Source organism: Diadema setosum, chromosome 10, assembly GCF_964275005.1.
Source record: "Diadema setosum chromosome 10, eeDiaSeto1, whole genome shotgun sequence".
Classification (NCBI taxonomy): Eukaryota; Metazoa; Echinodermata; class Echinoidea; order Diadematoida; family Diadematidae; genus Diadema; species Diadema setosum.
Genome location: NC_092694.1, coordinates 28,586,969 through 28,604,287, shown reverse-complemented (window position 1 = coordinate 28,604,287; position 17,319 = coordinate 28,586,969).

Here is a 17,319-nt window from a genome sequence, read left to right as displayed (position 1 = left end):
TGATTGGTAACCCCCAAAATGCCTCCCACTGCTGCAAACTTTTGTATGTTTTCTTCATTTTTTTTTTTGTAGATAGATGCAATTAAAAAAAAAAAAATATTGATTATTGTTAAAAAATGTTTTCTCCTGTTGCCATGGCAACCAGTATTATCCAATCAGCATTCAGCTGTCATTAACTTAAAAACTAAAGCCAATAATTTCAAAAAGCTCAATAAGCATGTCCTTCTGCATAATTGTACCACATATAGGAAGAAAATATTGAAGCATTCTCAAGTTACAGCAAAATTTGTGAACAAAGGCATATTATAATAACACATTTTGAGAAAACGCCATTGAAAGGAAGATATCATTTTCGAATAGTAAAATGCATGAAAAAGTTGCATCCGTCGTACTTTCAACACAAATTTGACTTCAAGTACAGGCAAATGTAGTTTTTAGCAATGTATGGACACACATTTCCCTTAAAAATATATGTGAATACAGAGAGCAAAGCCAATGATATTCTAATGTTAGCTCTTTTGAGTGTTTACAGAGTGATGGTTATTCGAAACAACCTTGGAAAAGAACAGAGGAAAGCAATATATTGTTCATGCTCTTAAAGGAAGTTTATTTAAGAATGCAGATAAATTCCTTTCTAAAGAAGGAATACACGTATGCTGTATTACCCATCATAGAATCAAAATCGTACTTTTGTGTTCGTAAGCTATTGTAAAAAAAAAAAAAGTAATAGAATGAAATGAAAAATCATGATAAATATGTGAATTTGTATCAAAATGTGCAGGAATGAATTGATGCTAAGGAGAGAATGAGGGAATAATCTTGGGCGTCCTTTCCCTTTTATCCAGGCTAATCTTATAGTGTTGAGGTAGGTGGTTTAAGATACAATGGGTGATTTGCACGAAAGGCAAAAGAAACAAACCTGTCTGGATTCCAGATTTTTTTTTTTTTTTCACTGTATCCTACTTTGCTGTCAGGCTGTGGCAAAATTATAAACGACCATGGTAAAGTAGAAAGTTGTCTGACCCCGAAATTATTGTAAAAGTAACATCATCATTTCTGCTTGAACACCAATAGAGTAACATCCAAGAAGAAAAAAAAAATGAAGGGGATCCTCAACATGAATTTTATTAGTATATTATTCGAATGCGTATGAACACAAATGAATAGACAGCAAAACTATTTTATTAAATGGCAATTTTATCAAATTATAGGTTGAGAATTAACTTTTACGTAACACATTAACCACAACTGTGATAAATGGCTACTATCTTGAATTTTTGTGTGGATGTTATTTTTGTCTTAAAATATGAAACATTGGAAAATTGATGCCAGATTTCAAACTTTCATCTCTTTTTAAAAGATACTTTCTGTTCAATCTTCCCACATCTGCTTCTTAACAATACAATGTATACTTAAAATGATAGCGACCAGCGTCACCTACCACTTGGCATGAAAAGGAAAGACCGTACTAACACACATTTCCGGGCAAGCCTTGCGTGCGACTTGCGAAGAACAATAAGGTTTTATTTTTGCTACACGGAAGTCCCCGCAGATAACCCGCACATGACATTACTTAGTATGAATCTTGCCCGTAGTTACCCGGAGTTGCGCACGCAAGTCCTATTTACCCGCAGTCAAGTTTAGGCCCTGACACACCTTTCCGGGCAAGCTACGCGGGCTTGTTACGTGTGGGGATTTTCCTGCAAGCAGGACAATTTTTGCGGGCGGACAAGGCTTTAGGCGAGTTTCACGTGCGTTCTACATGGTGGACCCGTGCTACTTGCGTTCGTCTTAAGTGCATTCCATGTGACCTGCGTGTCAGTCGCATGGGTGGCGAATTAGGGCTGACAACTTGGTGAAGGACTCCTTCTAAAGGAATTCGATTTGCAGAGATCCACGGGCAACTTACTTACTTCAAGCGGGTCAACTGCATGCGACTTGCGGCAGCTACGGGCCTCCTACTAGTGTTCTGCGTGGACCTCTGCAGGCAATCTCCGCGACTCACTCGGAAAATGTTTTGGTCATGCTCAAAACTTGGCTGCGGGTAAATGTATCGGACTAGCGTCCGCACCTCCGGGCAACTACGGGCGAGATAAGAACTGTCAGGTGCGGGCCAACTGCGGGGAGCTTCGGGTAGCTATTTTTTCCCCCGCAAGTCAACCCGCAAGGCTTCCCCAGGCACGGTTTGACAAAGCCTTGAGCATGTTCAAAACTTGTTCCGGGTGAGTCCTGCGTGTACCTCTGCGGGGTTTGCCCGCAGAGGTACACGCAGAACTCAAGTAAGAGGCCCTTAGTGGCAGACCTCGCAGGCAACTCCCACGCAGGTACTTTGCAGTCCCCTTTATGTCGCTCGTAACTGAAAACGGGTCGGTTTCGAAGCTTTCACGCAGGTCACACGGAATACACGCAAGTAACAGGTAAGTAGCACTCGTCTAGCAGGTAAGACGCAAGTACGGAACTCGCCAACATCTTTGTCCACCCGCAGAAAATTCTCCTGCGTGCTGAAAAATCCCTACTCGTTACAAGCCGGCGTAGCTTATCCGGAAAGGTGTGACAGCTCCGTTAGTTTGCAGGCACAAACCCCTTTTGTGGTCGAAAAAAAGTCTGCATCAAGACTACTACACGCGTCACTGGCACTGTACGTCCCAAAGACGCTTAATAAATAAGACACGAAAGTGCGCGCTAATCCTGTACAAAACAAATGGACAGCGCGCGGTCTTCAAGCGTATACGCACATCACCTGAGACGCGCTGCCTTGACGCTTGATAAACAACAGCAGCGGCTTCAGGGACAGCGCGTCTCAGGTGATGTGTGTCTTTGCCTGAGACGCGCTGTCTTTGCAGATGTTGTTGTTGTTTATCAAGCGTTTTTGATTGTGAGATCATGTTGTTGCCAAATTTTTACCTCCACGAAATAATCCTTATTACTCTAAAATCTCGTTCTTCAAAATTATCCCCTTCATCGAAAAAAAGCTACGACTATAATTTTTAAATCTTTTTAAGATGACAAGAATACCACTACCTTTGGAAATGAATGATGTTTCTAGGTGTACTGAGTTTGTACTTAGCTCTCTTTTGTATCGTCATGTAGGGTAGCCATTTTGTGTCCATCTTTATCGCGCACCTTCGTATCTTATATCTCTACTATCTTTGGTACGTCCCCTAGAGCTTCCTGCAGTGCCAGTGGTGCGTGTAGCTAGTCTTGGCGTGCGCAGACTTTTTTACGTTAGTTCCAACAAATATTAATGAAAAGTGGCCTGTAAGATTTTATTGATACCACAATTTTGAATCACATACTACCTGGGGGTATTCATGGAGGTCCCATCTACCACCCTGTGTGGTCAAACTTTTTCTGCGGGATGGGTTGAACGAACTCCTTAATTAAGCCCCTTACAGGAATTAGCGCCTTGACTATCTGCACCTTCTCGCAAGCACGACTCACATGTAACTGCTCACTCTCTCTTCTACCTAGCCACACATTCCTCCTACATAACATTCAAATCATATTCAAATTATTATTTCCAAAATATTTGTCTATCTATCATACGCCCCCCCTGTTGGCAATCAAAACGAAATTTACACTCGCGCCGATGTCAGTTTCATTTTTGACACGCTGATTATTCTAAACGGTACTTGTTAATTCGGCTATTCTCTTTATCTGTGCATGTTTATTCTATATATTTCACACTCACTGGCCCCCATCGCCCCCCCCCCTAAGATTTGGACCTGGGATTTGGGAGGCGGAAAAAAAAAAAAAAACTGCGTGTATACTGTATGCATGCACATGAAGCGGGTCTCCTTTGCAACATTTCATCAAATAATATATTTTTTTTGAATATTTCACTCTAAGTGTGCACCAGATCGTTGAATTTCACTTCAAAATATGCAAAATCTCTCGTGCTTGGGAGGGGGTATCCCCCTCCCAAACCATCCCCCTCTGTGCCTCTTTCCCTAGCTTAGTACACTTTTTAGATTTACAAAAATAATTATGAATAATTCTGAGTGCCCAAGACTTATCACTTTTATTCCGAAAACTGAAGGTTCCCTCATGTATAAGGGGAATTTCCCCTTTTAATCGACTCTTTCCTCCCTCGTTCCCCCCCCCCCCCATCAGTTTTTTTTTTTTTTAATTTCCCAAATGTTGATTCCATCAAATATGCGTATACGAAATATTTCAATTTCAACCTTAGAAAGGCAAAAGCTCCATCGGAAGGGAAGGGTGGAGATAACACTCGCCCACGCCTTCTCCCTGCTCGCCCGCCCCTCCCCCCCCCCCCTTCCGCCATGCATAGAAATAGACTGTGGCTATACCCAGATCGCTTTATTTCAATTCTAAAAACGGGGGAATCCCCCTTCCCCTAAGCTCTACCTCACTAGACTTTATACATACACACAGATGGTGCACATTCGGAATAAGAGCTAAATTCCGTGATTTTAACACTTCGATGAAAAAGTATTGCACCAAAAATTTGCACCAGATCGCTGAATTTCAGGTCTGAAAACGCAAAATCACCTTCGTGTGGGAGGGGATATGCCCCTATCTACACCCTCGTGTGCATGCTTTTTCTGTTTGATTGCTGAACAGACAGCGTTCATGATATTCAGTGTAAGAATAAATACAAGAAGATTATTCAAATACCATTTTATAGGCAAATTGTTCAATAATAATCTACACTAAAATATACTGCAACCTTAAACAAGTGGGACTGTTTCAACTCGTTAAAACACGCAAAAACATGCATCAAATTGCACCATTTGCAACATCAAAATGCAAAAAGTTCTTACCGTGGGAGGGGGGACACCCCCCTCCCACACCCTCCCCTCCCCCCTCGCTCGCTCCGCCCGCTCGGGTTCAGTCGCGTTCATGATACTCAGTGAAAATAATCAATACAAGAAGTGTATTTGAATTATACCATTTTATAGGCAGATTGTTCAATAATAATCTACACTAAAATATACTGCTACCTTAAACAAGTGGGACTGTTTCACGTCGATAAAACGCGCAAAAACATGCATCAAATTGCACCATTTGCAACATCAAAATGCAAAAAGTTCTTATCGTGGGAGGGGGGACACCCCCCTCCCACACCCTCCCCTTCCCCCTCGCTCGCTCCGCTCTCTCGGGTTCAGTCGCGTTCATGATATTCAGTGAAAATAATCAATACAAGAAGTGTATTTAAATTATACCAGTTTATAGGCAAATTGTTCAGTAATAATCTACATCAATAAACTGCTACCTTAAACAAGTGGGACTGCTTCACGTCGATGAAACGCGCAAAAACATGCATCAAATTGCACCATTTACAACATCAAAATGCAAAAAGTTCTCACCGTGGGAGGGGGACACCCCCCTCCCACACCCCCCCCCCCTCGCTCGCTCCGCTCGCTCGGGCTCGCTCGCTTCGCTCCCTCGCACACTAACCGCCCCCGCCCCCCTAAGATGAAATCCCGGCTACGCCGTTGTTCACACTTATCACTAAAAAAAGAAAAACAACATGAAAACAATAACATCGCCAATTTACAAGAATGGGCAAACAAAAACACAACCCGCTTAGAGATAATACAAGCATAAATCGTCTGTGAATGTACACAGCTCAACAATATTCTCAAATCTTTACCAATATTCATAACATCCGTTTATAACAGTAGAATAGCAAACATGCTACAAGGAAATATCTGTACAAATGCTTATTATCATGTAAACTGTCTTGTTCACATTGAGGACACCTTGATATATACAGTGAGGACGCCTAAGATTCACACGCGCACACACACACACACACACACACACACACACACACACACACACACACATTTGCTCGCCCACCGAAGATGTCGCCCGAAATAAAGGACAAGAACGAAAGCAGGGACGGAACAGCCAGACAATAAAACTAAAGATAGGCATGACAAAGAAAAGGAGAGAAACAAAACAAGACACAGTCTAAATTCAGTTATCTGGAAATGACACCAAGGCATGAAAAAGAACTTAACATTCTATTCAAATTTGGCTTAAACACAAACTCAGTAAATAATTTAACAAATATTCATCATTAATCAATTTATTTATTTTAATGAAAATGTTTGTCTTCGTGAGGATAACAAAAGAAATTAGTTCAGTTTTGATTTAAAGGAGGGAAAAGTCAGAGTATCTTTTACAATGACCTCCTGAGTTGGGGGGGGGGGATGCACCAGTTAAAACTTTTGATTAAAGTTACTATCAATTATCTGTTAATTGCAAATGGACTAATGAACGAAGTATAGAATTTGTGTCCCTGTGATTCACACTTATCTTTTTGAATGTGCTTCATTGAATGAAACGATTTTACAAATGTTTCTTCGTTGACAAAATTGACAAATTGAATGTGTATCTCTTTTCCTGCCTAACTTCTCTTCTCCTTTTTTTTTTTGGTAAAGGACAAGAAAGCTATTAACGCAAAAATAATGATAATAACAAATTAAACTTTTAAAATGCGACATAACTTTTTTCCCTTATGGGCTTTCCACCGATTATAAGACATTTGCAATCATACAGTTACAAAATTGCAGAATCAAATTGAACTATCAATGATCATTTTATAATCAATCATGGAGCAATTGGGCAAGTGAAACTTCAAATATGTCTTAAATCACTCTGTAGATATATGCATACGTGTCCTCAGGTCGGGCTTAAAGGGATGGTACAGTATTGGTGTAGATGAGAACTGGGCATTTAACCATTTTTTTGCGAGATACCAAGAAAACGCTTATGAAATACTACAGAGCATACCATTTCGAGAGAAATTCAAAGTTTATTTGATGAAAATCGGGTTTGGAATGACTGAAACATCCAAAAACAAAATACACTGTAAAACAAAGCGATCATAACAAGAGGTGTGTCCCACATTTTATTAGAATCGATCTGTTTTGGATATCTCAGCCATTTCAAAACCAATTTTCCTCATATAAACGTTGAATTCCTCATTGAATTACACGGTCTTTCATATTTCATAAGAGGTTTCTCATTATCTCACCCCAAAATGTTAGAAACCTGAAATTAGGTCTCATCCAAACTATGCGATCCCTAACATCGTCCAAAACCTCGCAGCCACGGAAATGAAAGCACCGGTGTCCGAAATCTGTTGGAAACGGACGGATAATGTCAACTAGGGTTTTACCATATTATTGTCGAATTGTTTGATGTGGGTATTCAACAATACTTTGATAGTAATCAGATGTTTATATGAGGTCAGAAATTCTTGTTCCTTGCAAACATAAGGAGATGACTTCACTATATTAGTCCTGCAGCCTGATGTAACCTTAATATACGTGCCACTGTGGAAAAGTGTTTACTCCAAATAATCTAAGTTTAATTTTCACCAACACCAGGGTTCGAGACTACAATTGCAAATGATAGGGCCTATTGATCCTTGAAATAATTTCATTAGGCACACCACGATCGATTTCATACATGATTACTTGCAAAGATTTATATATGCAAATAAACTAACTAGTTTAATAAATAATGTTCTAAAGGGAAAGGCTGGTGAAAAGTTGTCGAAATTAGCTTTGCAAATGAAACTTTCTAAAGATCTTGACCGGCGAATCTTTAAGAAACAATGCGCAAAATGAAATTGGAAAAGAAATGCATATGCCTACAAGGAGGACGGTGGGAGTACCATGTTAAAGATTGGCTTGTTTCTAGCTTTCGTTCCATTACGGCTGAGAAATCAAATTTAAGTGAATATGAGCAACTGATATCTCCCTTCCAGGTGGCCTGTTTGGGAGTGTTTGCCGTTCTCGTCTTCTTCTTCTCCTGCATCTGGCGCACCAACCTCGCAAGACGTCCCTGAAATCCGTGAGTCGAAACCAGTAGATCGCCGGGTTCACAACGGTATTGAGCACCGGGAGAGAATGGCAAACACTTTCTAAAACGTTCGAACCAAAGAGTCCATTATCATACGGATACTTCAAGACGATCATGACATTAAGAGGGCACACACATAGTATGGTCGTCATGGAAATTAAAACAAACGTAATTAAGATTTTCTTATTGGTCCGATTTCTGAGCGATAGACCCATATTCCGAGATGATGACTGGATTGTTCTAAAAATTGTGCAATATATGGCCACGATGGCTACTTGACCGGCGAAGATGGTAACGGCAAATCCCAAAAAAACACGAGGTGACCATACTAAGAAAAACACAAGGAAACTTGTGAGTCCGACAAGAAGCCAAGTTAAAACAACTGCTAGGATCAGTTTTTTAGGAGTGATCCAATAGTCGTGACCTTGTGGGTCGAGGCGTACCACAATCAGCCGATGGATGGCTAGTTCTAGTGTTGCCAATATCGACATAAGCACGGTAGGAAAGAACATATATGCACTAGCATCATGGAGAGCATACAGCCGGTAGTTACTGATCTGATTGATAAAAGACAACAAAGAGAAACCAACATCCAATTGTTAAAACCATAATTCAATGGTATTCCTCTTGCGAATGAAATGACGCAAGAGTAAGGAAAACGTACGCATACTTGTTCTGTGCATGGGCCTTTTAAATGTGTATATGACACTATGGTGTTATTGTTGTTGCTTTTGTGCTAGTTGGCACTCAAAGTACAAAAACGTTGATTAAAAGGCGTGAAAAGGGAAAAGTTAAATATCATATCATAACTGAGTGACCACATGGTCTTTGTTCCAAAGACAAATTTTCGAATGCATATTTCCAAATACTAAAGAGGATATAAACGGATCCGTATATTTCATGTACAAAATTGCTCTTTTTACTCACAAAATGTATCTCTATTTCTGTAAATGAGATACTTTAAGATAACTGAAAGAAGACGATTGAAACGAACCTCATAATAATATGCTTCGAAAACAAAAGCAAGCCATCCAAGTCCAGATAGAGCAGCAAGGCAATCACACAGGGCCAAGTTAAATATGAGAATGTTCCGTTTTCTCCGCAAGTGGCGACTTGCAAGAATCGCGGACATTGTGAAAATGTTGATGATAATAGCAAAACAGGATGTTAAAATTGTTGAGTAGAATGCAGTTTCTTGCCACAAACTTTGTTCCTGGTAGTACATGTAATGGGCGACAGGAATCTCCCATGATGGAGTTACGTATTCCATCTTGCTAGATGGCTTTGATGAAATTACGTATTCCACCCACGATGAAGATATGTATTCCATCTTGCCAGATGATTTCGTAGAGACGCAAAGTTGTACCGGGACAAAGAGTGAATTGTGACGACTGCGCAACAAGCGCACCTTTTTTCTTCGGATTTATATCAAAACGATAAAGCAATGGCACACGAGTTTGTAAAGATGGGTTCAAGAATGTAGCCAATCAGAAGCAGTGATATGAGTCACAAGTGCGCCCTTTGTTTTATTACTAACATGCACGAGTATGCCTATAGTGTGTAGTGTAGCTACAATTTTGTAGCCGTGCATTCTAAGCGAGTACATACGTGCGCGCAAGATGAACCCAAACAATCGCTTTCACCTCGTCGGAGAGCCTTCCAATTGTATTGAAAGTGTTATCAGCTGATATCATACTTAACATAGTTCAAAAAGCCATCTTATAAAAGAAGTAACGTACAAGTTAACGCACTCTCGGGTATTGACATTGTCGTGCAACCTGCTGTGCCTCGTGTATGTCGCACCATGTAAATTATAATAATTATTTAACACACTCGCACCAGTGCATTATTTGTATACCCATATATAAGACGGCATTGTACACTCTGCGGTGCTTGTGCCACAGACTTAGCTAGTTTATGACATCTCATGGACGTTACTCGTTTTGAAAGTCAGCTCTGTTTTGAAAAGCATCAGCATACATTGATGTTTTTTGAAAATGTTACACCTGCAGATCTAAGACATTTATTTCTCTCTCGCATTTACGTTTTTGTAAAAATAGTAAAGTCTGATGAGTAGGCGTGACTGCATTTAAGCATTTAAATGCTTTCAGTGAATTTAGATATTTTTGTGTGATATGGTTACTGTTATCAACTTATTGATTGTTGCGGGTTGTGTTTTTGCAACTGGGTACTTAGTCGTTTCTTAAGACTCAATTTTTCAATTGAAAACTGTAGAAAAGTGCCACAAATGTTAATACAAAGACAGCAGCAACTATTAGCAAGTGTAGACAGACACTAGTTGATACTAAGCACAATCATTATTCTCGGTAATTTCAGCAGACCAACATATATGTTACAGTCGCTATTTCAAAGCAATGCACACCAGAGTATTGCAACTGGACATTCGCCGCAGGTGGCGCTATTCATCGAGATCACCGAGGTAGGACTGGTTGTGAGTATCAAACCTCTTCAAGGAATAATACATGTACACTGATTCTTAACTCTATCCAAACACTAGCGATTAAACTTTATACTACGTAGTAATCTTGTGGTGTAACCTATCACTTATCAAGGAGTTTGACACCAGGAGTGCCGATGGGAATTGATGATACCCGGACGCTAAAAGACGAAAATATCGTGGTTCAAATAAGTGACAATATTCCCAGACTGCACACAAGATAAAACAATTGTAATTCAAAATTAGTGATTATGGATTGTGTTAAGAGTGCTGTGCCATGTATTGATTATCGTCAAGCATTTTGTCAAGAGTCAGTGTTATAGCGACTAAATGGATTGTAGAAAAAAAGAGTATGTCGTCGTCGTCCATTGCAAGAAAGGCAGCCATTTTTTTTTCTTATCCAGAGATCAAGCAGTAGTCATGAGCCATACAGTGAGAGGCCCACATTTTATGGACTAATGATGAAGTTGATGACATCAAGAAAGTGGCTGCGTGCAATTTTATCAGTGATGGGAGCAAATGCGCATGGATAACTACAAGCCTGGATACACGGAAAGGTGCTAGAACTAAAACTGAATGAATAGATGAGTTGGTGAAACAGCACTACATCCCTACATCACCGGCGATGCTTTGGAAGTAAAGTTTCTACCGGCGAAATCAGCATGTGGAAGAGAATACTGCCACTTATTATGAAGAATTGAATATGACCAAACCATGTTACTTTTTAAGACATTTACGGGTAAGGTTCCTTGGGATTAATTCGTATTTGAACTCGCTGAGAAACTTCTTCAGGAGCGTCTTTCGTCAGAGGACAATGTTATGATTGACAAAACAGTCATACTATCTATTAACTTGGCGATGCCGGGTTTATATCCATTTATGAACCTAAGCCAAGAGGGACGTGCTGGGTAAAAACATTGTCCCAGGGTGTAAATACTCCACAAGATTCGAACTCGAGACCTCCTATTGAAAATCAAGAGTCTTACCCACTATACCTTATTGCCTCCTCATGACACTGTATTGATTTTTTTCTTCTTTTCCAACAAGCGTATGAACATTGGGGACTGCCCTGCTGTTAACAGATGAACCTTAATTGTAAATGGTATTGTTTGTATTTATTTTGTAGTCACTATTCTCATGGTTACAGCTGTACGACCTTTGTATCAAATAATCAGTACAGTGTGGTAATCACAGTCCTTTCCAAGGTTCTCCAATTCTTGTTGTTGCCGACAATCACAGCGAGCTAAAACCCAACGCGTCAGCTCCTTTCGCTCTAGTTTTCTCCCTGGTAGCTTAGGTCCAGCTCACGTGGCTCACTCCTCTCCTATCGCATGTAATTACTTCCTATAAGAGGTTCTTAAAAAAAGAATTATTGAAGTTCGAATCTAAATTAATATTGTTTCTATCGCACCTCTTGGTTTCACGTATACCAGAAAATTACAATTTCAACTAGACTTGGAATTTGTCAAGACTGACAAATTAGGTGATCCGATTTTTTTTAATCACTGATTCGAGTCCTGATCGCAATAGGCATGACCATATAGGTTTCATCTGTGTTTAGAGACATTGGACGTGTGATATTTGGATTCTCATTTAGAAAAGAGAGTCAGGTCTGCTATCTTTGTTACCAAATTCGGTATACACTATAACGAAGATACAGAATGAAGTATATTTGACCATTGACCCAACTTTGCACAGCCAAGATGGCATCTGAGCAAAAAGTGGTTATTTTGTGAAATGATTCTTGTAACATGGCCTTTGCGTGTGCAAAATATGGGAAAGATAGGACATGTATTCACCAAGATACAGGTTAAAACATTTATGACCTTTGACCCTAATTTACATACCCAAGATGGTGTCTGATCAAGTAGTTGTTATTTTATGAAATAATGTACGTGACATAAACTAAACATGTGCAAAGTATGGGGATGATAGGGGCTGTTTTTCTTGAGTTATTGCAAAGAAAGTTGCAGAGAGAAAGAAATATCTCAATACATCGAAGATAAGTTTGATGTCAACCAAGTTTTTTGACGTGATCTCGGCGTCGTATGAAAAAATGGAGAATCACTGATGATAGCCCAAAGTCTCAGCTACAACATATTAAAATCTGGGAGAAATTTACAGAAGAGTAAGTGAGGTAGTGCTCGATAAAGACCGTCATGTCAATTTTCATTTCCAGAAAAATTCCCTCCCATAGAGATAACACGTAAACTGGTTAAATTTGACAAGGTTACATTATATCCATTTTCACGTGGTGAAGACATCATCCGATTAAAACTTTGGTTAACAAAACTTAAAGAGTATTACATTGGCTACAACATACTAAAATCTGGAAGAAATTCACCGAAGGGTAATTGAGCTAGTCGGCGATAAAGACAATCATGTCAATTTTCACATCTAGAAAAATTCCCTCCCATAGAGATAACACGTCATAATGAAGATAAAGAAAGAAGTACATATGACCTTTGACCCTACTTTGCACAGACAAGATGGCGTCTGAGCAAAAAGTGGTTATTTTGTGAAATGATTCTTGTAACATGGTCTTTACGTATGCAAAATATGGGAAAGATAAGACATGTATTCACCAAGATACAGGATGAAACATTTTTGACCTTTGACCCTAATTTACATACCCAAGAAGGTGCCCGATCAAGTAGTTGTTATTTTATGAAATAATGTACGTGACATAAACTAAACATGTGCAAAATATTGGGCTGATAGAGCTTGTTTTTCTTGAGTTATTGCAAAGAAAGTTGCAGAAAGAAAGGAATATGAAAATACATGGAAGATAAGCTTTAATTTCAACCAAGTTTTTGGGCATGATGCCGACTCCGTATGAAAAAACGAAGGGCACATTTACGATAGCCCAAAGTCTCAGCTACAACATACTAAAATATGGGAGAAATTCACCGAAGCATAAGTGAGCTAGTGCTCGATAAAGATAGTCATGTCAGTTTTCATTTCCAGAAAAACTGCACTCCCATAGAGATAACACGTAAACTGGTCAAATTTAACAATGTTACTTTTAATCCCTTTTTACGAGGTGATGCCGTCATCCAGTCAAATTGTTGTTATTATATATCTGAAAGACCATTTAATAAGCTACAACATATTGAAATTTGGACGAAAATCAACTAAAGAATAAGTGAGATATGCTTGAATGAACTTGAAATTTGATGACGTCATTTTGAAAATTTACTTTTTTTACTTTATTAAGAAATTTGATACCTTTTAATCATTTTTTCAGCATCGCCAACCCATGAAATGACATGTACAACTCATCAGCTTTCAGAATATGTAAAGAAAATGGGGGGTCACCGTCCATCCTGACGAGTAAAATCGGATTTAAAATTGGCAGTTTTTTGGCATTGTTGCACTGTATATCGCCATTGACGCGCGCGCGGAATTTCAACTTTGACGGGCCCGTATGACGTCATTTTGAGTGGGATTGACTTGAAACTTGGTAGAAATATTCCTTGACATTTCAGACATTCGATCCGTGTGAAAAAACGGGAAATTTCTATTGCATATGAGCTGTGCGTGCGTATATGCGCGCGCGCGTACGCGTCCGTCCGATTTTTTCAATTTTTCAAAAAATGCTCCAAATGGTCTGAAACGTGTGCAAAAAAATTTTGAGCTCGATTGGAGCATACAAATATTTCAACGCGCGCGTACGCGCACGTTTTAAGAGAAAATATGAATTTTGAGAACATGAATAGAATGCGCATAACTTGAAATATATGTGACGTAAATTTCATTGAAAAATTCTGATCCATTAATGAGATATGATTGAGAATGTGTTTTCATATAATGACGTCATAGTGACGTCACGGTCGACTGATCACTTTGATTTTAGTTCGATTGCCGTCTTTGGGACACGATACATACATGGTATCAGTTTGAACTTGATAGGCATAGCACTTTCTGAGCTAACCTCTGCACAACTTTTGGGGAGAAATAAAGAAAGAAGAAGAAAGAATCCGTACAGATACAGAAGGTGATCCGAGAGGATACTCGGATCACCTAATTACATTCATTTAAGGATTGAATGTGCTGAGACTCGAAATATTATACAGGCCAATATACGTGCGGAGAGAGAGCTGGAGAGAGAAAGATCAAGAGATGGGGGCAGGAAGAGGGTGTAATGAGGAAGAGAAAGAGAGAGAGAGAGAGAGGGGGAGGGAGATAGTGAGGAGAGCTAAATGTTTACAGTCGTACACCATACTTTGGTCCGAGAGTCATGTTTTGGTGAATTATTCGATTTTTTTTTTTTTTACTATAAAACAGGTAAAACAAATATCTATTGAGGGAAATGTGTACGGGAGTGGGAATCTTTGCATTTTCAAACTTGAAATTCAGAGAGCTGGTGCATCCTTTCGACGAAATATTTGACGTTTTTATCCTCTCTCTCTCTCCCCCCCCCTCTCTCTCTCTCTCTATATATATATATATATATATACGTGTGTGTGTGTGTGTGTGTGTGTGTGTGTGTGTGTGTGTGTGTGTGTGTGTAAGTATTAAGCTGTCACTAGTCAGTCGTGCGAGCGAACGTCATGTAGAACGCCAAAATCAATACAATCACATTTCTTCTTCCATTTTTTTTTTATATTTCAGGCGGGTGGGGGGGGGGGGGCGGAGGGGGTGTTTGTACATGCCAACCCCGCTCCTCCAAGGTGGGGGGGGGGGGGGGTTGGTGATCCATCTCCCATCCCCACGAGATTTACGCACATGAGTCACATAATTATAAAATTATAGAGAATGCTCCTTGCAAGTTCCGATGATGATAATTTACTATACATACATCCATTGATTGTAAAATCACATGCTGATAACAAAATGCGTACATGCAAACTATTTTGAACACTTCATTTTTCGACTTATTTATCAAGACTATGATTAACAAACATTTCACTTTATTATTTAATAGCAGCTTGCCAGTTGATTGTAACCTTGTGCGAGCGCTTACAAACATGGTAACAATGACACACACGGCATACAATCACTCTCAGTTCAGTATTCAAAAAGAACCTTCACTGATTCTTAAAGAAACAAAACCATTATAAGCATGCACTACAATACCTAATCTGTTTGTTCAGTTCTCCTCGAAATGTCACGTTCAAAAATACGTATATTTCAAAATTGCAAAATGCCTGCCCAGGTACCATTTTTCTTTATTTGATACATTGTTTCAGCATCAAGAACTATCAGAATACTTCCCTGCGAGTTTATACCAGCAAGACCACAAATTGTCCTACATGACCTGCAGCTGTTCATCACGAGTATCATAAACACAGAATAGTCCCGTAATTTTAGTTTTAGAGAGAAAAATTGCATAGGCCCTATTAGTATTTGTGTGTTCTGGTGTGGTTGTAGGATAACTAATATAATTATAATTTAATAGCAACACTATGAGAGGGGATGTTGGGTAAGTCATCAAAATATGAAAATAGATATCTACCTGACCGATAAAGTAGTACCAGCATTTCTTTCAAGAGATAGACCTTAACTACGAATACACAATAGACCCCAGGAGTGTCTGTGTATCGTCGTGACTTCATATTTATTTCACAATTTGATTGTTAGAGTTAATAGAATGCATTTAGAATAATGTCTTCTATGTCTTCTAATTTACATAAAGGGTAGCCTCTTCGGTGTTGCCACTGAATTACCAAAGGGTTCTGCCATGCATCATTACTCCAGTGTTGCCAGGTACCTATTTCTACATCTGGGTCGATGGAACATAGTAGTAATAGTAGTTGTAGTAGTAGTAGTTCTGATTTGAGCTACACTGAATGTGTAAACCATTTTGTAAAGTGCCTATGCACTTCACTTTCATCTGCGTCCTATTCATGTTCACTCAACTCTAACAGAGTGCCCGCCATACTCTAAGTCATTATACTCTGGTAGCATAATGGATCTATTGAGACATTTCGTCTTTCGTCATAGTAAATACTTCAAATACCGACTGCCATACTACAGGAATTCCTCTGCAACATTTCAGCTCAATTTACTGAAAGCCGGTCCAGATGTCGCCCCTAACCCAGGACCATGATGATGTATGATTCTGCATCCATATTAGCTAATCAATTTTCTTTGTTTTTTGTCAGAAAGATAAGAAAAATTAGAGATGAAGTAGATGCTTGCAACAGAATCACTGTAAACCAGTTTTGTGATACTGTAAATGTAAATATTCCTTTTTTTTTGAGAATTTTCAGTTGCTTACACAATCAGATTTGTCCAGAATCATTATGTCATCTGCTACTAAATCTTGTCAACTTAATCCCATTCCAACATGGCTCCTGAAAGAGAACCTCAATCATGTATTACCATCGCTTACAAACATAGTCAATCAATCTTTTTCCGCATGTGTTTTTCCCAAAGGAGCACACTCGGCAATAGTAAAACCACTTTTGAAGAAACCCAGCCTAGCCCAAAACGAACTTCAAAATTATAGACCAGTGTCAAATTTAACATTTTCTAGGTAAACTTATTGAGATAGCAGTTTGTAAACAGTTAGTTCATCACATTGAGTCTAATAATCTTTTTGATCTTTTTCAATCTGCTTACATGTCTCGGCACAGTACTGAATCAGCTCTAGTAAAAGTGAAAAATGATATTATGTTTGCCATTGATTCAAACAAGGTTGTTCTTGCTCTACTTTTAGATCTGTCAGGCGCATTTGATACGATTGACCATCAAATTTTTATTTCCCGTTTATCTAAACGAATAGGTGTTAGGTCAACAGTTTTGTCCTGGTTTCAGTCATACATTTTGGGATGGTCTTCTCAAGATGACATTGCCGGCAATTTGTCAAACCCTACAATGTTAGAGTTTGGACCTTCCCTGGGATCAATAGTAGGACCCATAGGATACTCAATTTATACTTTTCCAGTTGGCGAGATAGCCCAACATTACGATGTTAATTACCATCTTTATGCTGATGACATACAGTTATTATATTTCTTATGACCCGAAGACTCCAGGAGCTTCTTTTAAGGGCATTACTGAAATTCAAACGT